Below are 27,865 nucleotides of genomic sequence, written 5' to 3' on the forward strand. Positions count from 1 at the left end.
AACAATTGCACTCCTAGGTATTTATCCAAGGAATACAGGGATGCTGTTTCAAAAGGGCACATGCACCCCCATGTTTATAGCAGCACTATCAACAGTAGCCAAAGTATGGGAAAGAGACCAAATGTCCATCGATGGATGAATGGATAAAGAAGAGGTGGTATATATATATATATATATATATATATATATATATATATATACATACAATGGAGTATTACTCGGCAATCAAAAAGAATGAAATCTTGCCATTCATAACTATGTGGATGGAACTAGAGGGTATTATGCTAAGTGAAATTAGTCAGTCAGAGAAAGACAAATATCATATGATTTTACTCATATGAGGCCTTTAAGATACAAAACAGATGAATATAAGGGAAGGGAAGCAAGAATAATATAAAAACAGGGAGGGGGACAAAAACATAAGAGACTCTTAAATATGGAAAACAAACAGAGGGTTGCTGGGGGGGTTGTGGGAGGGAGGATGGGCTAAATGGGTAAGGAGCATTAAGGAGTCTACCCCTGAAATCACTGTTGCACTATATACTAACTAATTTGTATGTAAATTAAAAAAAATAAAATTAATTTAAAAAAAGTAGGGAGGGTAAAGTGACCTAGTTGGAAGTAAGGTTTCTATACTTCACTAGAAAGGGTAAACATCAATATTAGTACAGTGTAATAAGTTACATATATATTGAAACACCTAAAGCAATGGCTAAGAAAGTTACATGAAGCTATATATTCAGAATACCCTAAGTAACTCAAGGTAGAATCCTAATAAATGTTCAAATAACCCATCAGAAGGTAAGAAAAGTGAAATGGGAACAAGAAACATATGAAACAAACAGAAGCAAATAATAAAATGGCAGACATCAACCCTAACATATCAGAATTGTGTTAAATGTAAATAGTCTAAATACACTAATTAAAAGAGACAACATCTGGGAAAGATGTCAGAGTAGGAGGATCCTAAGCTCACCTTGTCCCATGAATACAACTAGATAACATTCACATCTGTGTAAATAACCCAGAAAATAACCTGAAGACTGGCAGAACAAACTCTCCACAGCTAAATATAGAGAAGAGTTTGCATGGAAGAGGGAAGGAAGGGCAGAGACACAGCCTGGAGCTAAATGAGCGATGAGACTGTCCCCGGGAGGGAGGAACACTGCAGACACGGAGAAGTGAGAGAAACAGTTGCCCACACAACGGAGCCCACATGAGAAAGATGAATTTCCTGATTTCTTACAATCAGTGGGATTTAAAACTTGGAACTTTAAAAATCAGTGGGCTTGGCCCTGGGAGAAGTGGGAGGGTGAGGAAACTGAGTCTCTGCCCTTAAAGAGACAGCACAACAAAGAGCCCATGGAGAGAGATCCTAGAAGCAGCAGTTGGAAAAATGTCTGGAACATATGGTAGGGAGATTTCTTTACTCATCTCAGAGAGTGTGCTGGAGGGGTAGGGATCATTGGGAGACTTCCAGAACAAAGTAGCTGGCAGGCACCATTTTCCTCCCCTGCTCCCCAACATAAATACACAGCCATCTGCAGGAACCAGTGCAGTACTGACATTACTTCATTTGCTAACAGTGCACCCTGCCCCATGTTCCCTTGCAGACACACCCCTTCAACCAGACTTCAGCTCCAGGTCTCCTTCCACAGCAGACCTGCATAAACCTTACTCCCACTGAGTGTGCAGCCCTTCCTCCATGTACATCTCCCCTCCCACCCCCCATTTAAGTGAATCTGTCCCCTCTAATATGGTCTTGGCTGAAGTCAATCCACAGTGGTACCACAAGCAATGTGTAGTAGCCTCTAGAGGGGCCAGCCTCCAAAGTGACGCTTGCTTTGAGAAGAGAGAAAGATAACCACACACAACAATAAGACTTCAGCTTAAGCAGTAGTCTGGGGGCAGACATTTGGTCTGACTTCAGGCCCTGCCCACCAATAAAAACTTCTCAGGAGACAAGCACAGTGTGAGGCTCCTTCATCCCTGGCAAACACCTGGTCTGACTCAACTCAAGCCAAAGGTGGCCCCAGACTGGTCCACTAATGACACAGGGACCAATCCCTGCCCACAACAGGTGAAGAATCCATAGCAGATGACTGTAGTGAAGGCAAAAGCAACTCAACCACAAGAGCAGAGTGCGTACAACACACATAGGAGACACACGTGAAATGCCAGGTTCTGGCAACTAGGGGACACTGCACTTCAGGGCACTCCAGGACATCTTCTTCATAAGGCCATTATTTTCAAGAGTAGGAGACATAGCGGACTTTCCTAGCACATGCAAATAGAAACAGGCAAGATGAAGAGACAGAGGAATGTGTCCCAAATGAGAGAACAAGACAAAATCATAGCAAAAGACCTAAACAAAATGGAGATAAGTAATATGCCTGATAGAGAATTCCAAGTAATGGTCATAAAGATACTCACTGGACTTGAGAAAACAGTGGAAGACCTCAGTGAGACCCTTAACAAAGAGATAGAAAACATAAAAAAGAACCAATCAGAGATAAAGAACTCAGTAACAAATTAAAAATACACTACTCTACATGCAATACATAATAGAATGGAGGAAGCAGAAGACCAGATACGTGACCTGGAGGACCTAATAATGGAAAGCAATCAAAGTAACAGGTGAGAAGAGGAGGAGTTAAGATTGAGGAAAAGTAAGGGGACCCTGGGCTTGTTGTGTCCCTTAACACAGCTATATCAACACAAAACCATTTTTGAATACCTAGAAAATCGATGTGAGGATTAAGACAACAATCTGCAAAATTTGAGAAAGGGAAAGGTATGTGGTGTGAACACGTGAGTTGGGGGAGAGAAGAGCAGAGGTGCTACAGAGGGGGGAGGGAACCCTTTTCATAGAGAGAAGAGAGAAGGGGACAGAGAGCAGCAAGTCAGGTTCCCACAAGAAAAGCACTCCCTCTGACAGTAGCTACAGAGAAAGAGAGAAAGAGTGAAAAAATCTGCTTCCCAAAACCATTGATGGGGGAAAAAGAAGAGGGTTCAATACTGTCAGTTTTTTATAAACAGTGGAGCACAGGGTCTGAAGTTTTGGAGCTCAGTGCCTGGTGGTGCTCCAGCAAGGAGTCAGGGTGGGACCCTGGTAGCAGGTGGTGGGGCCTGAAAATCAAATCCATTGGGTCATGTAGGAAGGAGTATTTCCCCTGCTTGGAAGGTATTTGGTAGAGGCAATAAGGCCTCTCTGTGGGCAAAAGACCCTGTGGGCACCATGGATCTGTGTCATTTACTGGTATAGGAACAGAGATGCCAGCTAAGGGCAGCAAAACCTGGCACTGGCTCTGTGTTGCAATTTACCATAAACTCTGAGCCAAGTGGTCACACAACCATCTTCTGGGAGAAGCTGGTACTGGCCACAGCATGGTGAAACCCTCCCCCAGAGAATTTGAGCAAATCTGAGCTGTGGAGGTCTCTGAAGTGTGGAGTTTTGAAGCATAGCCATGCCTGAGATAAAACTCAAGAGGGTGGCACTGCCTGACAGGTGGACAGCTTGGAACAGATAGGGTGAATGTGGGGAGCTGACTAAAGTTGGGGACACAAGAGGGGTGATTGATCATGAGTCTGTGAAGGTGTGAACATCCCACTCCAGACTAGAGAGTGGAGTGAAGCCATTTTCACCATTAGCCCACCAGCACTGATGGACCTCAGTGAGCTAAATAAACTGCCACCAAGTGGAGAATGGAGGTGTTACATCAAGTCACACCATCTGCACTCTCAAGGCACATTTCCACTAGGGCAAGTCAGCCTGAGAATTAGAGCAGCAGGCTCCTCCCCCAGAAGATCAGCAAAATCCCTTCCACATACTAAGTCTGCTGATCATAGGGTACTGCAAAGTTTCAGCTCTAGGGTAAACTGGATCTAGCTTCCTTTGGGGTTTTTGTTTGTTTTTGCCTCTGTTTTTTTTTTTTCTTGGATACAGAAAGAGCAAATTTTTATTCTATTTACTTTATTTTATTTATTTATTTTTAATTTTTTCTCTTTCTCTTTTTTTCTTCTTTCTATCAAGCTTCTCTTAACAAGCAGACCAAAACACACCTAGGACCTATTTCCTTTATTTGATGTTTTAATTTTTTAAATTTAATTCAATTATTATTATTTCCTCTAAAATGACAAGGTAGAGGAATTTACCCCAAAAGAAAGAACATGAAGAGATGACAGCCAGGGATCTAATCAATACAGATATAAGTAAGATGTCTGAATTAGAATTTAAAACAACAATTATAAGGATGCTAGATGGGCTTCAAAAAAGCATGTATGACACCAGAGAATCTCTTACTGCAGAGATAAAAGAGCTAAACTCTAGTCAGGCTGAAATCAAGATGCTATAACTGAGATGCAAAGCCTAATGGACATATTGACAGTAAGGATGAATGAAGCAAAGAAATGAATTAGAGATATAGAAGATAAAGTTATGGAAAATAGTGATGCTAAAAAGAAGAGGAAAACAAAGACATTGGATCATGAAAGTAGACTTAGGAAATTCAGTGACTTATTAAAATGGAATGACATTCATATTGTAGGAAGATGAAGAGAGAGAAAAAGGAGCAGAAGGTTTATGTGAGCAAATTATAGCTCAAAACTTCCCTAATCTGGAGAAGGACACAAACATCAAAATATAAGAAGCACAGGGAATTCCCATTAAATTTAACAAAAGCCAGCCATCATTAAGGCACATCATAGTGACATTCACAAAATACACAAACAAGGAAAAAATCCTGAAAAGGGCAAGGGAAAAAAGTCCTTAACCCATAAGGGAAGACAGGTCAGTTCACTGCAAGTCTGTCCAAAGAAACTCAGCAGGCCAGAATGGACTGGCAGGATATATTTAGTATGCTGAATGGGAAAAATATGCAGCCAAGGATACTCTATCCAGCAAGACTGTCATTAGAATAGAAGGAGAGATAAAGACTTTCCCAGACAAACAAAAACTAAAGGAATTCATGACCACTAAACCAGCCCTGCAAGAAATATTGAGGGGAACATTTGAGTGTGTGTGGACGAAACAAAAGCAACAAAGTCTAGGAAGGAACAGAGAACATCACCAGAAACACCAACTTTATAGGTAACACAATGGAACTAAACTCATATCTTTCAATAATCACCCTGAATGTAAATGTACTAAATGATCCAATCAAAACACATAGGGTATCAGAATGGATAAAAAAGAAAACAAGACCCATCTATATGCTGCCTACAGGAGACTTATTTTATTTTATTTTATTTTTTATTTTTTTAACATTTCAGTCAACAAGACTTTATTGAGCATCTGTTAAGTGCTGGTCAATATCTGGATACTGGGAAAAGTAGAAGGCAGATTAGCTAAGAGTATGAGCCATGCTAAAATAAAAAACACAGGAAACAATACATGCTGGTGAAGATGTGGAGGAAAAGGAACCCTCAGCCACTGTTGGTGGGAACACAGACTGGCGCAGCCACCATGGAAAACAGTGTAAAGAATCCTCGAAAAATCAAAAACAGAACCACCATGTGATCCCAGCAGTTCCACTATGGGTATTCACCCCAAGAATACAAAAACACTAACTTAAAAGACATAAGCACCCTTATGTTTGTTTATTGCAGCATTATTTACAATAGCCAAAATATGGAAGTAGCTCAAGTGTCCATTGATACATGAATGGATAGAGAAGATGGCGTATATATAGATATATATATCTCCAATAGAGTATTTCTCACCCATAAAAAAGAATGGAATCTTGCCATTTGCAAAAACATGGATGGATCTAGAAGGTATAAGCCAAGTGAAATAAATCAGTCAGAGAAAGACAAATATCATCTGATTTCACTCATATGTGGAATTTAAGTAACAAAATAAGCAAACAAAGAGAAAGGTCCAAACCAAAAAACAGACTCTTAACCATTGAGAACAAACTGATGGTAACCAGAAGGGATGTGGGTGGGGTATGGGTGAAATAGGTGAAGGGGATTAAGAGTACACTTATGATGAGCACTGAATATAGAATTGTTGAATCACTATATTGTACACCTGAAACTAATATAACACTGTATGTTAACTGTACTAGAATTATCTATGTATAATACACAGATAACATATAATTGATTTTTTTTATTATATGAAATTTATTGTCAAATTAGTTTCCATACAACACCCAGTGCTCATCCCAAAAGATGCCCTCTTTGATGCCCATCACCTACCCTCCCCGCCCTCCCACCCCCCATCAACCCCTCAGTTTGTTCTCAGTTTTTAAGAGTAAAGGAGACTCATTTTAGACATCAAGACATCAACATATTAAAAGTGAGGGAACGAAAAAACATCTATCATGGTAATGGACACCAAAAGAAATGCAGAGCAGCCATACTAATATCAGACAAACTAGATTTTATTTTTTAAGTTTATTTATTTATTTTGAGAAGAGAGAGAGAGAGAGAGCAGGGGAGGGGCAGACAGAGAGGGAAAGACAGAGAGAATCCTAAGCAGGTGCTCTATACTGTCAGCAAAGAGCCAGATGTGGGGCTCGAACCCATGAACTGTGAGATCATGACCTGAGCCAAAACCAAGAGTCTGTTCCTTAACAAACTGAACCACCCAGGTGACCCGGACAAACTAGATTTTAAACCAAAGACTGTAACAAGAGATGAATAAGGGGATTATATCATAATTAAGGGCACCATATCATATCCATCAAGAAGATCTAACAATTGTAAATTTTATTCCCTGAACTTGGAACCGCCCAAATATATAAATAAATAATCAAAAAAATGAAGAAACTCATTGAGAATAATACAATAAGTAGAAGACTTTAATATCCCACTTACAACAGTGGACAGATCATCTAAGCAGAAAATCAACAAGGAAACAATGGTTTCGAGTGATACACTGGACTGGATTTAACCGATATACTGAGAACATTTCATCCTAAAGCAGAAGAATACACATTCTTCTTGAGTGCACATGGAACATTCTCCAGAATAGATCACATATTGGGTCACAAAGCAGCCCTCAACAAGTAAAAAAAATATCAAGATCATACCCTGCATATTTTCAGACTACAAAACTATGAAACTTAAAGTCAACTACAAGAAATAATTTGGAAAAACCACAAATAATTGGAGGTTGAAGAACATCCTAATAAATAATGAGGAAATTAAAGAGGAAATAAAAAAGTACATGGGAGCAAAGAAAAATGGAAACCTGACTGTCCAAAACCTTTGGGATGCAGGAAAGGCAGTCCTAAGAGGAAAGTATATTGCAATAGAGGCCTACCTCAAGAAGCAAGAATGGTCTCTTTCTCTCTCTCTAAAAAAAAAAAGGAAAGAGAGAAAGAAAAGAAAAGAAAAGAAAAGAAAAACAGGGACACTTGGTTGGCTCAGTTGGTTGAGTGTTCAACTCTTGATTTAGGCTCAGGTCATGATCTCATGGTTGTGAACTCAAGCCCTGTATCAGGCTCCATGCTGAGCATGGAGGCTGCTTGAGATTCTCTCTCTCCTTCTCCTTTTGACCCTCACTGCTCTTGTGCTCTCTCTCTCAAAAAACAAAACAAAACAAAACAAAGAAAACAACAAAAACAAACAAAATCAAGAAAAGTCTCAAATACACAACATAATCTTACACCTAAAGGAACTAGAAGAGGAATAGCAAATAAAGCCTAAAGCCTAGCAAGAAAAGAGAAATAATAAAGACTAGAGCAGAAATAAGTGATATAGAAGCAGCAGCAACAACAACAACAACAAAACCAGTAGAACAGATAAATGAAACTAAGAGCTCGTTCTTTGAAAGAATTAATAAAATTGATAACCCCCTAGCTGGACTAAACAAGAAGAAAAAAGAAAGGGCCCAAATAAATAAACTCAGAAATGAATGGAGAGACATCACAACCAATACCACGGAAATACAAACAATTATAAGAGAATATTATGAAAAATTGTATGCCAACAATCTGGGCAATCAGGAAGAAATGGACAAATTTCTAGAAACCTATAAACTGACAAAACTGAAACAGGAAGAAATAGAAAATTTGAACAGACCTATAGCCAGCAAAGAAATTGAAATTGTAATAAAAAATCTAACAACAAACAAAAGTCCAGGGCCAGATGGCTTCCCAGGGGAATTCTACCAGACATTTAAAGAAGAGTTAATATCTATTCTTCTCAAAGTGTTCTAAAAAATAGAAATAGAACGAAAATTTCCAAACTCATTCTATGAGGCCAGCATCACCTTGATTCCAAAACCAGACAAAAATACCACTAAAAAGGAGAATTATAGGCCAATATCCTTAATGAACATGGATGCAAAAATTCTCAACAAGATACTAGCAAATAAAATTCAACAGTACATTAAAGAATTATTCATGATGATCAAGTGGGATTGATTCCTGGGCTGTAGGGCTTGTTCAATACTCACAAATCAATCAACTTGATGCACCACATTAATAAAAGAAAGGGCAAGAACGATATGATTCTCTCAATAGATGCCGAAAAAGCATTTGACAAAATATAGCATCCTTTCTTAATAAAAAAAACCTCAAGAAAGTAGGGATAGATGGAACATACCTTAACATCATAAAGGTCATGTACAAAAGACCCACAGTTAACACCATCCTCAATGGGGAAAACCTGGGCAGCGACATGCAGAAGAGTGAAACTGGACCAGTTTCTTACATCATACACAAAAATAAACACAAAAATGGATGAAAGACCTAAATGTGAGACAGGAAACCATCAAAATCCTAGAGGAGAACATAGGCAGCAAACTCTTCGATCTCAGCCACAGCAACTTCTTATTAGGCATGTCACTGGAGGCAAGGGAAACAAAAGCAAACATGAACTGTTGGGACTTCATCAAGATAAAAAGTTTCTGCACAGCAAAGAAAACAATCAATAAAAGTAAAAGGCTGCCTATGGAATGGGAGAAGATATTTGCAAATGATCTATCTGATAAAGGGTTAGTATTCAAAATCTATAAAGAATTTGTCAAACTCACCCCCCAAAACAAATAATCCAGTGAAGAAGGAATAGACACTTTTCCAAAGAAGATATCCAGATGACTACAGACACATGGAAAAATGCTAAACATCACTCATCATCAGGAAAATACAAATCAAAACTACGATGAGATACCACTTCACACCTGTCAGAAGGGCTAATTTTAACCCTACACAAGAAACAATAGGTGTTGGTGAAGATGTGGAGAAAGGGGAACACTTTTGCACTGTTGGTGAGAATGCAAACTGGTGCAGCCACTCTGGAAAACAGTATGAATTTTCCTCAAAAAGTTAAAAATAGCAGTACCCTACAATCTAGCAATTGTACTACTAGGTATTTACCCAAAGGATACAAAAAAAGATATTCAAAGGGATACATTCACCCCGATGTTTATAGCAGCATTATCAGCAGTAGCCAAACTATGGGAAGAGCCCAAATGGCCATCAGTTGATGAATGGATAAAGAAAATGTGATATCTATATCTATCTATATTAACATGTATATCTATCTATATATATGAAAGACTATTATTAAGCCATCAAAAAGAATGAAATATTACCATTTGTAATGACGTGGATGGAGCTAGAGCGTATTATGCTAAGCAAAATAAGTCAGTCAGAGAAACACAAATACCATAGATTTCACTCTTTTGGAATTTAAGAAACAAAACAGATAAACATATGGGAAGGGGGAGAAAAAGAGTAGAAGGAAACAAACCATAAGAGACTTTTAACAACAGAGAACAAACTGAGGGTTGATGGAGGAAGATGGGTAATGGGTACTAAGGAGGGCACCTGTCGTGTTGAGCACTAGGTGTTTTATGTAAGTGGTGAATCAGTAAATTCTATTCCTGAAAACAAATTATGCTATACATTAACTTACTAGATTTAAGTAAAAATTTAAAGAAAAAAAATTGGTGGATCAAGAATGGAGGGAGGGAAGAGAGAAAGCAGCAAATAAATGGGAAAATGTTAAGAAAAAAGAAATGTAGAAAGGACAAAAGCAGTAAAAATAAGTGTATTTACTTTTTTAATGTTTATTTTTGAGAGAGAGAAAGAGAGAGAGAGTGAGCAGGGAAGGGTCAGAGAGAGAGGGAGACACAGAATCCAAAGTAGGTTCCAGCCTCTGAGTTGTCAGTACATAGCCTGACGCGGTGCTTGAACCCATGAACCATGAGATCATGACCTGAGCCTAAGTCAGAGGCTTAACCGACTGAGCCACCCAAGCACCCCTAAAAATGAATATATCTGTAAAAATCAGTCAAAGGACTCACAAAATAAAAGGATGTAAAGTATGATACCATATACTTAAAATGTGGGCAGAAGAGGAGTAAAGAATGGGTTTGAACTTTAAGTGACCATCAACTTAATATAGACTGCTATATGCAGAAGATGTTATATATAAACCTAATTTTAAGCACAACTCAAAGCCCAGTCATATACATGCCTAAAATAAAGAGTAATAAATCCCAGTATACACTAAAAAAAGCCAGCAAACTGTGAGAGAAGAGAATGAGTGAAGAAAGGAACAGAGAATAACTACAAAAACAACCATAAAGTAAGTAGCAAAATGGCAATAAATACATACCTATAACTAATTACTTCGAGTGTAAATGGGCTAAATGTCCCTATCAAAAGACATAGGGTGACAGAATGGATAAAAAAGCAAGACCCATCTATATGCTGCCTACAAGAGACTCATTTCAGACCTAAAGACACATGCAGATTGAAAGTGAAGTAATGGAGAAACATTTATCATGCAAGTGGATGTCAAAAGAAAGCCTAGGTAGCAATACTTATATGAAACAAAATAGACTTAAAAATTTTTTTTTAATGTTTATTTCTTTTTGAGAGAGAGAGCGAGTGGGGGAGGAGCAGAGAGAGAGGGAGACACAGAATCTGAAACAGGTTCCAGGCTCTGAGCTGTCAGCACAGAGCCCAACATAGGGCTTGAACTTGCAGACTGCAAGATCATGACCTGAGCCAAAGTCGGATGCTTAACTGATGAGCCTCCCAGGGCCCCCTAGAAAAAATAGACTTTTAAACAAAAACTGTAACAAAAGATGAAGATACCATACAATCATAAAGAGAATGATCCAACAAGGAGATATAATCATTGTAAATACTCATGCAACCATCATGGAAGCACCCAAATACATAAAGCTAATAACATAGAGGAAGCAATTGATAGTAATACGATAATAGTAGGGGACGTAACACACCTCTTACATCAATGGATAGATCGTCTAAACAGAAAACCAACAAGGAAACATTTGGCTTTGAATGACACATCAAACCAGATGGATCTGACAGATATGTTTGGAACATTCTATCCTTAAAAAGAAGAGTACACATTCTTTTCAAGTGCACATGGAACAATCTCCAGGATAGATCACATATTAGGCCCCAAAATAAGTCTCAATATTAAAAAATATTGAAGTCATACCATGCATCTTTTCTGACCACAATGCTATGAAACTACAAATGAACCACAAGGAAAGATCTGGAAAGAGCATAAATACATAGACCTTAAATAACATGCTACTAAACAATGAATAGCTCAACCTAGAAGTCAAAGAGGAAATCAAAAAACACATAGAGACAAAAATGAAAACACAATGATCCAAAATGTTTGAGATGCAACAAAAGGTTCTAAGAGGCTAGTTTCTAGTAATATGGGTCTACTTCCAGAAGAAAGAAAAATCTCAAATAAACATCCAAATCTTACATCTAAAGGAGATAGAGAAAAATGAACAAATCCCCAAACTAGTAGAAGGAAAGAAATAATAAAGATTAGAGAAGAAATAAATTCAATAGAAACTAATAAAACAATGGAACAGATCAATGAAACCAGGAGCTGGTTCTTTGAAAAGTTCAACAACATTGATAAATCTTTAGCCAGGTTCATAAAGAAAAAAATAGAGGACTCCAATAAACAAAATAGATATAAAAGAGAAGAAATAACAACTAACACTACAGAAATACAAAGGTTTATGAGAGAGTTTTAAGAAAAATTATATGCTAAAAAATTGGATAACCTAGAAGAGATGGATAAATTCCTGGAAATATATAACTTGCTAAAACTGAATAAGGAAGAAGTAGAAAATTTTAAGTCACCCATTACCAGCAATGGAATTGTATCAGCAATTAAAAAACTCCTATTAAACCAAAGTCCAGGGCCATATGGCTTTACAGGTAGAGAATTCTGGTGAATTCTACCAGACCTTTAAAGAAGAACTAACACCTAGTTTCCTTAAACTATTCCAAAAAAATATAAGAGGAAGGAAAACTTCCAAATTCATTCGATGAGGCCAACATTACCAGAATACCAAAACCAGATAAAGACTCTACAAAAAAAGAGAACTACTGGCCAAAATCTCCGATGGACATAGATGCAAAAATCTTCAACAAAATATTAGCAAACTGAATCCAACAACAAGTTTAAAAAATCATTCATCACGATCAAGTGGGATTTAGTTCCAAAATGCAAGCGTGGTTCAATATTTGCAAATTAATCAATATGATACATCACATCAGGAAGAGAAAGGATAAAAACCACATAATCATTTCAAGATTCAGAAAATATATTTGACAAAGTATAATATTCATTATCACAAAAAAACCCTCAACAAAGTAGGTTTAGGGCTAACATACCTCAACATAACAAAAGCCATATATAAAAAACTCACAGTGAACATCATACTCAATAGTGAAAAACTGAGAGCTTTTCCCCTAAGGTCAGGAACAAGACAAGAATGTCCAATCTCACTACTTTTATTCAACGTGGTACTGAGATCCCTAGCCACAGCAAGTTGCACTTCAGACAAGAAAAAGAAATAAAAGGCATCCTAATTGGTAAAGAAGAATATAGCTTTCACTATTTGCAAATGACATGATACTATACATCGAAAATCCTAAAAATTCCATCAAAACATTACTAGAACTAATAGATGAACTCAATAAAGTCTCAGGACACAAAATCAATGTACAGAAATCCATTACATTTCTATACACTAATAATGAAATAGCAGAGAAGAAAATAAGAAAATAATTCCATTTATAATTGCACCAAAAAGAATAAAATACATAGGAATAAACTTAACAGGCCTTAACTGAAAGGCCTGTACTTTGAAAAGTATACAACATTGATGAAGAAAATTGAAGATAACCAAAACAAATGGAAAGATATTATATGCTCATGGATTGGAAGAACAAATATTGTTAAAATGTCCACACTACTCAATGCAATCTACAGATTTAATGCAATCCCTATCAAAATACCAGCAGTATTATTTTGTGGAACTAGAACAAATAATCCTAAAATTGGTATGGAACCACAAAAGACCCCAAATAGCCAAAGCAATGTTGGAAAAGAACAAAACTGGAGGGATTGCAATCCCAGATTTCAAGTTATATTGTTAGAGTAGGCAGTTAGGTAGACATGAGCAGGTGGGGAAAAAGGACCACCCAGTCTCCATCCAGAGACTGCCCCATCTCCCTTAGACAAACACCTTTTCTGATTTGGCACCAACTGATAAACAGAAGATATAGGTTACAGGGACTTCCCCAACTTTGGAGCATGAACACTTAAGAAAGACCTTGTTCGCTAGTAACTCCAAAGCTTTATAATATTTGCATTGCGGTTTGGGTGCCCCCAGTGAGTTGTGCTTAGGCCCTCATGGGGAGATGACTAACACAAGTTTGTGTAAGAGGTTTGAAGGGAGGGAACCAAAGTGGATCCAAGTGTGGAGTGAAAATAACAAGATGGGAGGGAGGAGACCAAATAAATCCCCATAAAAGAACACAATGAAAAACTCAGCATGTGGCCACCCATCCTCAGGTCAGCCCACTCCTCTGTTGCTGCAGTGTACTGTTGCTTTATGCTAAATAAAAACTTTGCCACTTTAGCTCTTTATCAGGTCTCTTGACTGAATCCTTTCCTTCAAGTAGAAAGAACTGAGGAATTCCAGTAGCCGGTAACAGTACTGCAAAGCTGTAGTAATCACAACAGTATGGTACTGGCACAAAGCTAGACACATAGATCAATAGAACAGAATAAAGAGCCCAGAAATAAACCCATGATTATATGGTGAATTAATCTTTGATAGAGGAGGCAAGAATATGCAATGGGAAAATAGTCTAACAAATAGTGTTAGGATAACTGGACAGCTACATGCAAAAGAATGAAACAGAACCACTTTCTTACACCATACAAAAAAATAAACTGAAAATGGATAAAGGCCTAAATGTGAGACCTGAAACCATAAAAATCCTAGAAGAGTGTAGAGGTAGTAATTTCTTTGACATTGGCAATAGCAATATATTTCTAGATATGTCTCCTGACACAAGGGAAATAAAAGCAAAAATAAACTATTGGGACTACATCAAAATAAAAACCTCTGCACAGCAAAGGAAATAAACAAAACTAAAAGAAAACCTACTGAATGGGAGAAGATATTTGCAAATGACATATCTGATAAGTGGTTAGTATCCAAAATCTATAAAGAACTTATCAAACTCAACACCCAAAAAACAAATAGTGCAGTGAAGAAATGGGCAGAAGACATGAAAAGATACTTTTCCAAAAATATACAAATGGCCCACAGACACTTCAACAGTTCTGTACATTACTGAGTATTGGAATATTATTCAGCCATAAAAAATAAAATATTGCCATTTGCAATGACATGGGTGGATATAGATAGTATAATGCTAAGTGAAATAAGTTAGAAAAAGACAAATACCATATGATTTCATTCATATGTGGAATTTAAGAAACAGAACAAATAAATAAAGAAAAAAAAAGAGACAAACAAGAAAACAGACTCATAACTATTGAGAACAAACTGATGATTACCAGAGGAGAGGTGGGTGGAGGATAGCTGAAATAGAAGAAGGGGATTAAGAGTACACTTATCTTGATGAACACTGAGTAATGTACAGAACTGCTGAATCACCATATTGTACACCTGAAATCATTATAACACTGTATGTTAACTCTACTGGATTTAAAAAAAAGAAAGATTGGCAAAGTGGATTAACAACAAACATGATCTAACAGTACACTGTTTTACAAGAAACTCACTTCAAATACAAGTTCATGGGTAGATTAGAAGTAAAAGGAAAAAATTGTTAATTTAAACAGGAAGGATAAAGTAGACTTCAGGGTAAAGAATATTACTGGAGACAAAGAGGGACATTACATAATGATAAGAGGATCAATTCACCAGGAAGACATAATAAACCCAAATGTGTACACACCAACAACATAGCCTCAAAATACACAAAACAAATCCCACAGAGCTGAAAGGAGAAACAGAAATTCACAATAGTTGGCGTCTTCCAATAGTCATTCTCAGCAATTGATAGAACTAATAGTAATACATTTTAAAAATTGTATTCATTTTCCCCCATGCAAAATATATTGTATAATACGAAAACAAATAACAGTGTGTTTGTTAGAAATGTTGTTAGAGCACTCCTTCCCTTGGTAAATCTCTATTGAGCCAGTGTGAAGTGCCTAAGCTTACTGAATACATGCTCGGGTGTGGTCAAGAGTTTAAAGTCATACCCTGTGTCTGCAGTGCAGCTGCCTTGCATTCCTACAGGTGCTGGGGCCATTCTTGCTCTCAGAGACCATGCAGAAGATACCTGTGTGTGGGAAGCACTGCTTGACAGCCTCAGTGGTGCATGGAGCCGACCAGCAAAACCAACTGCCATGACTCCCAGACCCCCTGAAATCCATGGGGGCCATAGATACTTCATAACTTGCCCAGGATTGTTGCTGTCCAAACAAACAAACAAACAAACAAACAAACAAACAAACAAACACATGTACTAGAAATCCCAGAAGCTTCTGATCCTCAAGAGCCCTTTCTAGGACTGTTCCAGAAAATCACTCAAGGTTTGCAGCCTGACTTATGCAGCCATGGGTTTTATAGGAGGCCCACAAGACATACCTGGTCTGCCAATTTGAAGACACAACCTTCTTATTTAAAGCAGGAATTCTCTCTGTGTTATCCATCGTACAGCCTTCTTTCTGGATTACACTTCCACAGCAATAAGCACTTCACGTCACTTCATCAGAAACATGCCATTCCTAGGTAGATACTCATCCTTCTCTGGATGATTACTAGCATCCTTCTTAAAAGGTGGCTGCCAGGCCTGAACACAATATTCTAGACATGACATCATGAAATTAACATCACTATCTTCTTTGTTCTACCCTTAAATTCCATTATGCAATCTTCTGGGGTACCCAAATCATGTTCCTAGTCATTTCAAAATTACTGGTACCAAAAATTAATTTTAGGGGTACTATTAAACCACTTTTCCCTCATCCTATAATTGTTATATATACACACATTCTTAAATTTTAACATATACCAACATTTAATCTCAATGTAGAACTTTATGCACAATGAATTTCATTGTATTAGATTCAGTCTTTCTAGGGTTTAGAAATCCTTTTTTTTTCTCTTTATTCTTTTCAATCTTGATTCTTTTATTTAGAGTATACAGTCTCTATCATGGGCATATATCCTTTTTGCCTACTGAGTGATGATGCCCTGGTTTTCCTGTAGAAGCACTGCTTTTCCAAAAGCAATCCATTTGGTTTAGTTGGGTGGACCACCTTCCAAATCCTGTTGAAGGCATGTGACCCAGGCAGGGCCTAGTGACACCAGCCCTGTCCACAACTGGGAAAAACACTTTCCTCCAAAGAGAATCAGAGAGATAGCCTGACTGGGTGTGTCCAATGTGGAGGTAGAAGATCCCGCACATGGTGGGAAACAGTGGGGTGCTTGTGACATTTGTTGAGCCCTGGATCCAGGCATGTCTGCAGCCAAGAAGTCTTTTTCTTGTGTAAGCCAGTTTAAAACTGATTTCTGTTTGTGGTGCCTGGGTGGCTCACTTGGTTAGTTGTCAGGCTTTGGCTCAGGTCATGATCTCATGGTTCATGAGTTCTAGCCCCCATTGTGCTCTGTGTTGACAGCTCAGTCTTGAGCCTGCTTTGGATTCTGTGTCTCCCTTGTTCTCTGTCCCTTCCCCACTCATGCTCTGCCTCTCTCTCTCTCTCAAAAATAAATAAACATTAAAAAATAAAAAAAAAATGATTTCTGTCACTTCCGCCAAGAATCTTGTTTAATAGACCATCCCTGAAAATTGTGTCACTATGGCTTGGACAATCATATTCTCATAGGAGGTGCTGGTGGCTCAGATTTATTTTGGAGCTGTCTTTCCATAGGAAACATAGTTTTTATTTGTATTTTATGTGTGTTTAGGGTGGCTTAGTGGGGTAGGATGGATGTGTGTGTGTGTGTGTGTGTGTGTGTGTGTGTGTGTGTAAGAAGTTCTGTCAAGTGTCTTATCAGGGCTGCCACTGTGTTTGTTTAAATGTCTGATAAAAGTCAATGAGGGAGATCAGGTCTAGGATAAAGCCTGGCTTTTTGCCACCAGAAACCAAGTGAAAATTGACAGTAATTAACACTATTCCGGGTACCATGGTTTAGTTTTTTTTAAATCCAGGTCATATTGCTGGTGTGAATGTAAAATGATAGCTGCTGTGGAAAACAGCTTGGCAGGCAGTTCCTTAAAAAGTTAAATACAGGGGCGCCTGGGTGGCTTGGTCGGTTAAGCGTCCGACTTTGGCTCAGGTCACGATCTCGCAGTCGGTGGGTTCGAGCCCTGCGTCGGGCTCTGTGCTGACAGCTCAGAGCCTGGAGCCTGTTTCAGATTCTGTGTCTCCCTCTCTCTGTGACCCTCCCCCGTTCATGCTCTGTCTCTCTCTGTCTCAAAAATAAATAAACGTTAAAAAAAATTAAAAAAATAAAATAAAAAAAAAAGTTAAATACAGGATTACCATTTGATCCCACAATTCCACTCAGATACTTGTATAACAGTGTTCATAGCAGCATTCTTCAGTAGCCAACAGGTGGACACAATCCCAATGTCTATCAACACCTGAATGGATAAAATATGGTATATACATCCAACAGAATTTTGTTCAGTCTTTAAGAGTAATAAAATTGTGATACATGTGAAATATGGATGAACCTTGAAAACACCATGCTAAGTGAAATAAACCAGACACAAAAGGATAAATATTGTATGATTTAACTTATATGAGGTACTTAGAATAGGCACACTTATGGAGACAGAAAGTAGAGTAGAGATTACCAGGGGCTGGGAGGAGGGGAGGATGGGGAGTTATTGTTTAATGGGTACAGAGCTCCTGATTGGGATGGTAAGAAAGTTCTGGAAGTGAAAAGTGGTGATGTGTGTACAACATTGTGGATATACTTAATGCCACGGAATTGTACATGGTTAAAATGATGAATTTTATATTATGCATATTTTATCACCAAAATGAAAAAATACAACCTGCAGACATTAGTGCTTCCTCTGATTTAGTATGCATATCATGGATGAGGAGTCAATATTTGTTTACAATATTTTTCTTTTTATGTAAAATTTACATGTAAGGAACTGCACGAATCTTTTTTTTTTTTTTTTTTTTTTAGAGAGAGAAAAAGTAGGGGGAGCACAAGTGGGGGAGGGGCAGAAAGAGAGGGAGATAGAGAATCTCAAGCAGCACCACGCCCAGTACAGAACCTGACATGGGCTCAATCCCATGACTTTGAGATCATGACCTGAGCTGAAATTAAGAGTTGGATGTTCAACCAACTGAGCCACCCAGGTGCCCCTGAACTGCACAAATCTTTGAGTTTTAACAAATGCATACACCTATATAACCCAAATTCTTATTAAGATACAGAATATTATCATCACTTTGGAAGTTCCTTCATGACCTTCCCTGTGAAATGCTCTGATATAATTTTTTAAAGTTTATTTATTTACTTTGAGAGAGAGAGAGAGCGTGCGCATGAACAAGTGGGGGAAGGGCAGAGAAACAGGGAGTGGGAGGGAGAGGAAGAGAATCCCAAGCAGGTTCCACAATATCAGTGTAGAGCCTGATGCAGGGCTTGAATCCACGAACTCTGAGATCATGACCTGATCCAAAAGCAAGAGTAGACACTTAATTGACTGAGCCACCCAGGTGTCCTGCTCTGATATAATTTTTTTTAAATGTTTTTATTTATTTTCAAGACAGAGAGAGAGACAGAGCATGAGCAGGGGAGGGGCAGAGAGAGAGGGAGACACATAATCTGAAGCAGGCTCCAGGCTCTGAGCTGTCAGCACAGAGCCAGATGCGGGGCTTGAACTCACAGACTGTGAGATCATGACCTGAGCTGAAGTTGGATGTTTAACAGACTGAGCCACCCAGGCACCCCTGATATAATTTTTAAAAGCAGAATAGAGAATCCACAAGCGAGGATTTGTTTTTTTGCTTCTACCTATATTGGCCCTCCCTCTGAGTGTTGTGTGATTAACAATCTAGTGCTGTTCCTGGATGTGGAGGAAGAGGAGAGGGTACAGAAAGCTGAGGAAAGGACACTTCTGTCCCAATGTTGGGATATGGGATGCAGGTGGAAGTAAAGAGAATATGTATTCTGAAATTCACACAAGAGTTAGTTTTATCTTCTCACTAAAGCAGTCTAATCAGAATTGTCTCTTGGTATATTCCCTTATTGTCCACTTCTCTTTGGCTCTTAGCAAAATCCCTCTCTAGCCCCTTGGGCTGAGCCCAATGACTTTGAGCCAACAGCCCACGGCTCTCAGAGAAGTTCTGTGTTATTGAGACTGCATGGCTAATGACTGACCAGTGGCAGTTCCTCATGTGAATGTTGTGTGAATGGACTGGCTGAGCAATGACAGTGCAAATCTCGGAAAGATAAATCCTCCAAATAGGAGACTTGCCTTGATTTAACCTATCTAAAGACAGTCTGTTTTCCCCTCTTTCTCCTCTTCCTTTTCCTTTACCAATTCTTAGGTTTTTTAAATTGAACTGTATACTTCTGAATCTGTTACCTCATGAGAAGAATGTATATTATTTTTTTTAATTGGAATAATACAGCAGAAAGAGAAAGTATCTCTTTTTATGCTCCAGGAAGCATACCTGGTTTATAACTTTTGAAGACTTTTAAAAATACATACAAAAATGTGTATGTCTCTCTGTATTTTTTTTTTGAGAGGGCTCATGTGAATGAGGGGCAGAGAGAGAGGGAGAGAGGGACAGAAGTGGGGCTCACCTGAAGCGGGGCTTGAGCTCACTGGAAGCAGAGCTGGATCTCACAAACTGTGAGATCATGACCTGAGCGAAAGTCTGATGCTTAACTGACTGAGCCACCCACATGCCCCTGTCTCTGTATTTTAAAAAAATTGTAACAAATTATTCATACTGATCTACAACTTGCTTTTTTACCTGAGATGTATATGTCACAGGCATTACTATGTGCTTCTTCTGCTGTAAGATCTACTGACTTCGAGAAAATGACTCACAAAACAACCTGAGAGTTTTATTTTATTTATTTTACTTTATTTTATTTTATTTTATTTTTGTTTTATTGGGTTTATTCTTTTCAAAGTCATGTGGATTAATTTAAGTGTCTCAAGTAAAACTTTGGTTACAAAATGACATGGTTGGCCAAGAAAACAATTTAGGAACTCACAATTTTCCATCCACTGACTTTTGAACATTTTTTAGGAGAACCCCTTCTCCCAAGGCTGGTTTTAAAGAGTGCTTAAGTAATAAATCTGCTTGAGGAATTGTACTTAGCCATTTCTTTACTAAGGGATGAGCAGAAAAGAAAATAAAGTAAGGAAGAAAAATTTTGAGCTTCCTTATCACACCAGAAGGAAATTCCAACTCATAGTTACAAAATGGGATACCCTAAGACCCTAAGCAACATATTTACTACAATTTTTGCCTTTAAGAAAGCCTCCTGATCCCATCAGTTTCCGTTCTTAAGCAAGGCATGGAAAGGTCTTAATATCTGGGTTAGATGGGGATAAAAAGGTCTCCAGTAATCTAATAAACCAACAAAAGCCTGCAATTCCTTTACTGGTTCAGGGACTGGGAAGGCTTGTATTTTATCAATGACTGCCTCTGGCACCACTTTGGTCTTACCTGCCCAGATGACACCCAGGACACTGCCCAGATGACACCCAGGAAGGATCTGGTCAGTATTTACTTCCCATCCTTGTGACTTCAAGTGCACCTGTAATGACGCAGCTGCTTGAGACAGGGAGGATAAATCATCACAAGTTAACATTATATCATCTATGTAGTGATAAAGCACCATCTCCTCTGGCAATACCCAGTTTTCCAGATCTCTGGCTACCATCCTATGACAAATTGCGGAACTATGGAGGCACTCTTGGGGCAATGCCTGGAAGAGCCATTGTCTCCTGTTGCATGTAAATAATCTATTGTCATTCACCAGGTCCAATTAGATTTCTTTTTTTTTTTTTTTAATGTTTATTTTAGAGACAGAGAGAGCACAAGCTGAGGAGGGGCAGAAAGAGCCAGAGACAGAATCTGAAGTAGGCTGCAGGCTGTGAGCTGTCAGCACAGAGCCCAATGTGGGGCTCGAACCCATGAACCATGAGATCATGACCTGAGCCAAAGTTGGACACTTAACCGACTGAGCCACCCAGGCGCCCCTAGATTTCTTTACAGGCCAAACTAGACTATTATTGGATGGGCTTTGAGCAGGCCTGATTACCTCTGCCTTTCCTAATTCTTTAATGGTGTCAGTAAACTTGTTATGCTCCCCACCCCCCGTACTTTATATTGTTTTATGCTTATTATTCTTCAGAGGAACTGGCAGCTGTATAGATTCCCATTTTGCAGAACCCACAGTGATGGGTTTTACGACTCCAATGTGCAACTTGAATTTGCCTGTCATGGTAGTTAGGTCTAGATCCTGTAAAACATCTACACCCAAAACATACTGAAGAATGGGTGATACATGCACTAGAAAACAGCAGGGTGGGAGCCTGCCAATCTGTAGGTAGAGACTAGTTTGTCTGACCTTGATAATTTGTCTCCCATAGTATCAATTGCTTCTATTTCTTCCTGAGATATCAAAGAGTTTCCATAGATTAGTGTGCATTCAGCTCCAGTGTACATTAGAGCTAGTACAGTCTGTCTGTTAGTGTGAAACTAATAAATGATTAATTCAACATGGGGTCTCTGGTCACCCCTATTGTACTCACCAGAGGGCAATGTTGATCTAACTTCTAATCTCTAGGAGTAAGGAGTACCCATACTCTAAATTCGCTTGTTAGCAGAGGGGCACTCAGGAACACATCTGGCTTTTTTGAGCCTTCTTTCAAGGGAATAAACTGCTTTCCTTTAGTCAATGCCTTCCATAGGCTTAGCAAGACCCATTGGATTGTTTGTCTGTATTTCCTCTTGGGGTCCTAGATAATATTAGAGTTTACAACTAGTAAATCTAGTCGTTTACTAGAGACCCTGATGGACCCCCTTTCTGCCATTTTATTATTGGCAGGATCCTTTGTTTTTCCATTTTTCAACCCATCTATTTCCCCTATGCCAGATTCTTTTGGTTTCATGTAAGTCAGCCACCATAGCCACTACTATAGCAATGGACTGATTAACCATAGGTGCAAGGACAGATACTAAAGTCTCATAACATGCCCCTGAGGCATGGTCTTTCATATAAGAGGAAAATAATTATTTGGTCCTCTAAAAGGCTGAATGTAAATGGCATGTTTCATTCCCAGTTCTCATATAATTTCCTATAGTTCTTCCATAGAGGTCCAGTGTAATGGAGGGTAGGGAAAAATCCCCTTCATTAGGCCAAGTCATCTTTTTTTTTTTTTTTTTTTTTTTTTAATTTACATCCAAGTTAGCATATAGTGCAAACAATGATTTCAGGAGTAGATTCCTTAATGCCCCTTACCCATTTAGCCCATCCCCCTCCCACAACCCCTCCAGTAACCCTGTTTGTTCTCCATATTTAAAGAGTCTGTTATGTTTTGTCCCGCTCCCTGTTTTTATATTATTTTTGCTTCCCTTCCCTGATGTTCATCTGTTTTGTATCTTAAAGTCCTCATATGAGTGAAGTCATATGATATTTGTCTTTCTCTGACTGACTAATTTCGCTTAGCATAATACCCTCTAGTTCCATCCATGTAGTTGTGAATGGCAAGATTTCATTCTTTTCGACTGCCGAGTAATACTCCACAGTGTGTATATATATATATATATATATACACATATATATACACATATATATGTACATATGTATATGTATATATGTATATATGTATATATATGTATATATGTATACATATATATGTATATGTGTATATATATATATACACACTGTATATATATATATACAGTATATACATGTATATATATACACACTATATATATATATACACACATATATATACATATACATATATATGCATACATATATACATATATATGTGTATATATATGTGTATATATATACACATATATATATATATCTATCACATCTTCTTTACCATTCATTCATCAATGAACATTTGGGCTTTTTCCAAATGTCATATGGGCTTCATATGCAACAATTTATGCTTCATCTTAGAAGGGAGATGTATGTGAAGTCATATGATATTTGTCTTTCTCTGACTAATTTCGCTTAGCATAATACCCTCTAGTTCCATCCACGTAGTTGTGAATGGCAAGATTTCATTCTTTTCAACTGCCGAGTAATACTCCACTGTGTATATATATACATATATATATACATATACATATATATACATATACATATATGTACATATACATATACATGTGTATATATATACACACATATACATATATATACATATACATATACATGTGTATATATATACATATATATATATATATATATCACATCTTCTTTACCATTCATTCATCAATGGACATTTGGGCTTTTTCCATACTTTGTAGGCCAGGTCATTTTAATGCTAGAGTTTATCAAATCAATCAAATTAGCTAAGCACTTACCCATGCCTGCGGCATGGTATATAACCTCTGTTCCAAGGCAGGTTGAGCAGTGACTGAGGCCATTTTTGACATCTCAGACTCTCTAACACAATACCATCTGTCCCAATATTCCACAGTTGTAACATACAAGATGCATCCCTTCTTGGCCTTTTTGCTTAAAATGCCTCATTAGCTCCACTAATTCACCTCATAGTCATTTTCTGACTTGTCGGAATTTATTCTTGGTTATCTCAAGGCTCATGAGGGGCCTGGGTCTTTGTTTGAATCAAAGGGTATGACTGTAAGTCATTTTCCTCCTCTATTATAATATCCTCCCCATAAGCGGAGTCATTATTCCAGGGATCCTAAGCTTTAGGGTCCCAATTCTCTTGAAATATAATAATTCTCACTTTAGTGTATGGTAGCCTGCACCCATGCATCTTTGCCATTGTACATGCCATACTTTCTAAGCATTTCTCCTGCTGTTGTATTCTTGTGGATAAAATATCCATATTAGATGTGGCTTGTACATCCTTTTCCAAAGTCAATGCTTCTCTAGTCTGTTCTAATTCTCTCCTTACTTATAATTCTGCAGTGTCTCATAATGCACATATCTCTGGCCAAGCTACTGCCACAATAGCTTGTTCACTTTCCCTTCCCTTTTCCCTACCATTCTAGATAGGATATCTAACAATCCTTTTGGCCATTTCAGGGTATCCCCCTATTCATGCACTGCTCCAAAATGCTCAAAAAACCTAGCTGAGTCTTCCCACATGACAGTGGCTGGCCAGCTTGGGATTTCCCCCACCGACTATGGGCTTTCCCCTGACAGAGCCCCTTTATCTCTGCTTGTTTTGTTTTAGGTCTCTAGCTTAGCTCACCAATTGTTAGAAGATGGAAGAGGAACAGTAAAGTATCCTTTGGGATACTTTGAAACCTAAAAATGAAGTAAGCCACTCCATACCATTTACACACAGTTTTACTGATATGGGGATTGGGTGGATGACGATCCAGGTGCTTTGCAGCTGTTGTCTGCAAGGTCTGGAGCTTAATCCACAGATTTTATAGAGCAAGGGGGTGTGCAGAGGCCATTGTGGGGTCAAAGTGTTTAACATTTAACAGATCATCTGTGCACCAGAGTGGGGGAAGGGAAGAAATGATGTTATCTCTACTAGTTATCTAAACCTTAGGGATGATCAGATTAAGCCTTCTTGCATTCTGGTTAGGGGATACATAAACCTCCAAGGAGCTGGAACAAGTATCCCTGAGGGAGATCATTGCAGGGACAGGAACAAGATGGAAGGCCAAAGAATCAGTCTGCTCTCCTACACCTACACTAAATGTAGTCTGGATGCTTTTGGTATATTGTAGAAGAAAAGGTATCCAAAGGTTTGGGAGTTTCAAATGTTAGAGTGGATTTGTCATGTAACAATGCTCACTCACCACAGAAGGGTATAGAGGACACACCTTCTTCCACTATGACTGTAAGAAATAAATTTGTGAGGGAAATCCTAGTATCTTTGAAAAGCTCTGTGGTCACTCCTCTCAACAGATTAGAAATTACAGTGGAAAATGCTGCCACTGAATTGAGATTCTTAAATGCAATGGGGTAAGTGGATCCTGGGTGGCAGGAGCCAAATGGTGGCACTTAATCACCAAAGATAAGGTGGATGTAGAGGCCACTTTTAGGTGACATGCTTGAGCAATAGAAACTTGAGCAAGACAAAAGGGCCCACAGTGACTACCGAGCGGATGTAAACAGGCTGAGTGACCAACCTCGCCATAGCCATAGGCCCTAACTGACCAATGAGCTACTTACAACCAGGCACAGGTACCAAAAAAGGGAAAATTCCATATGTTCCCATATTTCCTCACTCCACTCTATAACTATAGTCCCTCACCAATGTGGCAGATAGTTTCTCCTTTGCTGTCCTGCCCACTGCTCCACTGCAGTGTGTTCAATAAATTTCTATCTCCTTTGTTCTGGCTCGGGTGAATTCTTTCACTGCCAGTGCCACTGGCCCCCACCCAACTGGAACACACCACAGTGGACATGGTTACCAAAGTGGACAGCAGAGTTGCTGCAGTAGTTAGAACAGTCTGACTTGCAAGGACCTATGGCACTGGCTAGCTGATAATAGTGTCCCTAGAAGAGAAACAGGTGGGCAGTCTACTAAATTCTCATATCATCTGTAAAAGCAGATGAGTTCTAGGTCTAACTTGAACAGCAGAAGTCTAACTTGAAAAAAAAAAAAAGAGTTACAGCCCCTCAATTAATTCCAGAACTTGAGACAGTTTACAGACTCCAAACCCTTAACTGAAAGGGAAACTGGGTCCCCACTACACTGTTGATTTTTATTCTGTTTATACTCTTTTTACTGTTCATTTTTTCTCCCAGGCTTTTCCAAAGAGGCTGATAGCCTTTTACAAAGGTGATATATTTTGGAAAAAATAAGACAATCAGACATTTTGGGAACTACTCAATACTGCCTCTGAACTGACACTAATTCTAGGAGACCCAAACCTCATACATCAGAGTAGGGGTTTATGGAGAAAGGGTGATCAATGGAGTTTTTGCTCAGGTCCATCTCAGTGGGTTCAGTATAGTTTTTTCCCCCCAGTTCCAGAATGGATAAATGGAATTGACATTCTCAGCAACTGGCAGAATTCCCACACTGGTTCCCAGATCTGTGGAGTTAGGGGTATTACAGTAGGAAAGACCAAGTGGAATTCACCAGAACTGCTTCTACCTTGCAAAATAGTAAGCCAAAAGCGGTGACACATTTCTGGAGGGATTTCAGAAATTAGGGCCACCATCAAGGACTTGAAAGATTCAGGGATCGTGATTTTCACCACCACATCCCCATTCAATTCATCTATTTGGCCTGTGAAAAAAACACATGGATCTTGAAGAATGACAGTGAATTATCATAAACTTAACCTGTGAATTATCATAAACTAACCATAAACTTAACTCCAATTGCTATTCCAGATCTGGTTACATAGTTTCAGCAAATTAACGTATCCCTTACTACCTGGTATGCAGGTATTGATCTGGTAAATGCTTTTTTCCCCTCCACACCTATTAGTAAAGACCACCAGAAGCAGTTTGTTTTCAGTTGGCAAGGCCAACAATACACCTTTACCTTAGGGGCATATCAGCTCTCCAGCTGTACATCATAATTTAGTTCTCAGGGATCTTGATTATCTTTTTTCCCCACATCATAGTGGTCCATTACATTGATGACATTATGCTAAATAGAACTAGTGAGCAGGAAGTAGCAACTATTCTAGACTTACTGGTCTTATTGGTAAGACATCTGCATGTCAGAGGGTGGGAAATAAATCCTACAAAAACTTAAGGGCTTCCCATCTCAGTAAAATTTCTAGGTGTTCAGTGATGTTGAGCATGTCAAGATATCCCTTCTAAGATGAAGCATAAATTGTTGCATCTGGCTCCACTATAGCCAAAAAAGAGAATGCTTAGGTGGGCCTCTTTGGATTTTGAAGGCAACATATTCCTCACTTGAGTATGCTACTCTGGTCCATTTACTGAGTAACCCAAAAACACTGTTAAATTTTGAGTGGGGCTCAGAACAAGATAAGGCTGCAACAGGTCCAGGCTGCTATCTATGCAAGCTGCTGGGCCCCTTGGACCATATGATTCAGTAGATTCAATGATGCTTGAAGTATCAGTAGTAGAGATGCTGTTTGGAGCCACTGATAGGCTCCAATAGGCAAATAATAATGCAGACCCTTAAGGATTTGGGGAGTGAAGTCACGCTATCCTCTGCAGATAACTATTCTCCTTTCGAAAAACAGCTTTTAGCTTGGCTACTGGGTATTAGAGAATAAATGCTTAAAAATGGGCCACCAATTTCATGAGCTGCTCATCATGAACTGTGTATTATCTGACCCACCAAGCCACAAAGCCAAATGTGCATTGCAGCACTCCATCATTAAGTAGAAGTGGTATATATGGGATTAG

General features: G+C 38.5%; 1 pseudogene; it reads left to right on the forward strand.

Annotated features, from left to right (window-relative positions):
* The first annotated feature begins 24,172 nt into the window (after nucleotides 1-24,172).
* Nucleotides 24,173-27,865, forward strand: LOC111557467 (annotated as a pseudogene).

The sequence above is a fragment of the Felis catus genome, chromosome D4 (genome assembly GCF_018350175.1).
Source record: "Felis catus isolate Fca126 chromosome D4, F.catus_Fca126_mat1.0, whole genome shotgun sequence".
Lineage (NCBI taxonomy): Eukaryota > Metazoa > Chordata > Mammalia > Carnivora > Felidae > Felis > Felis catus.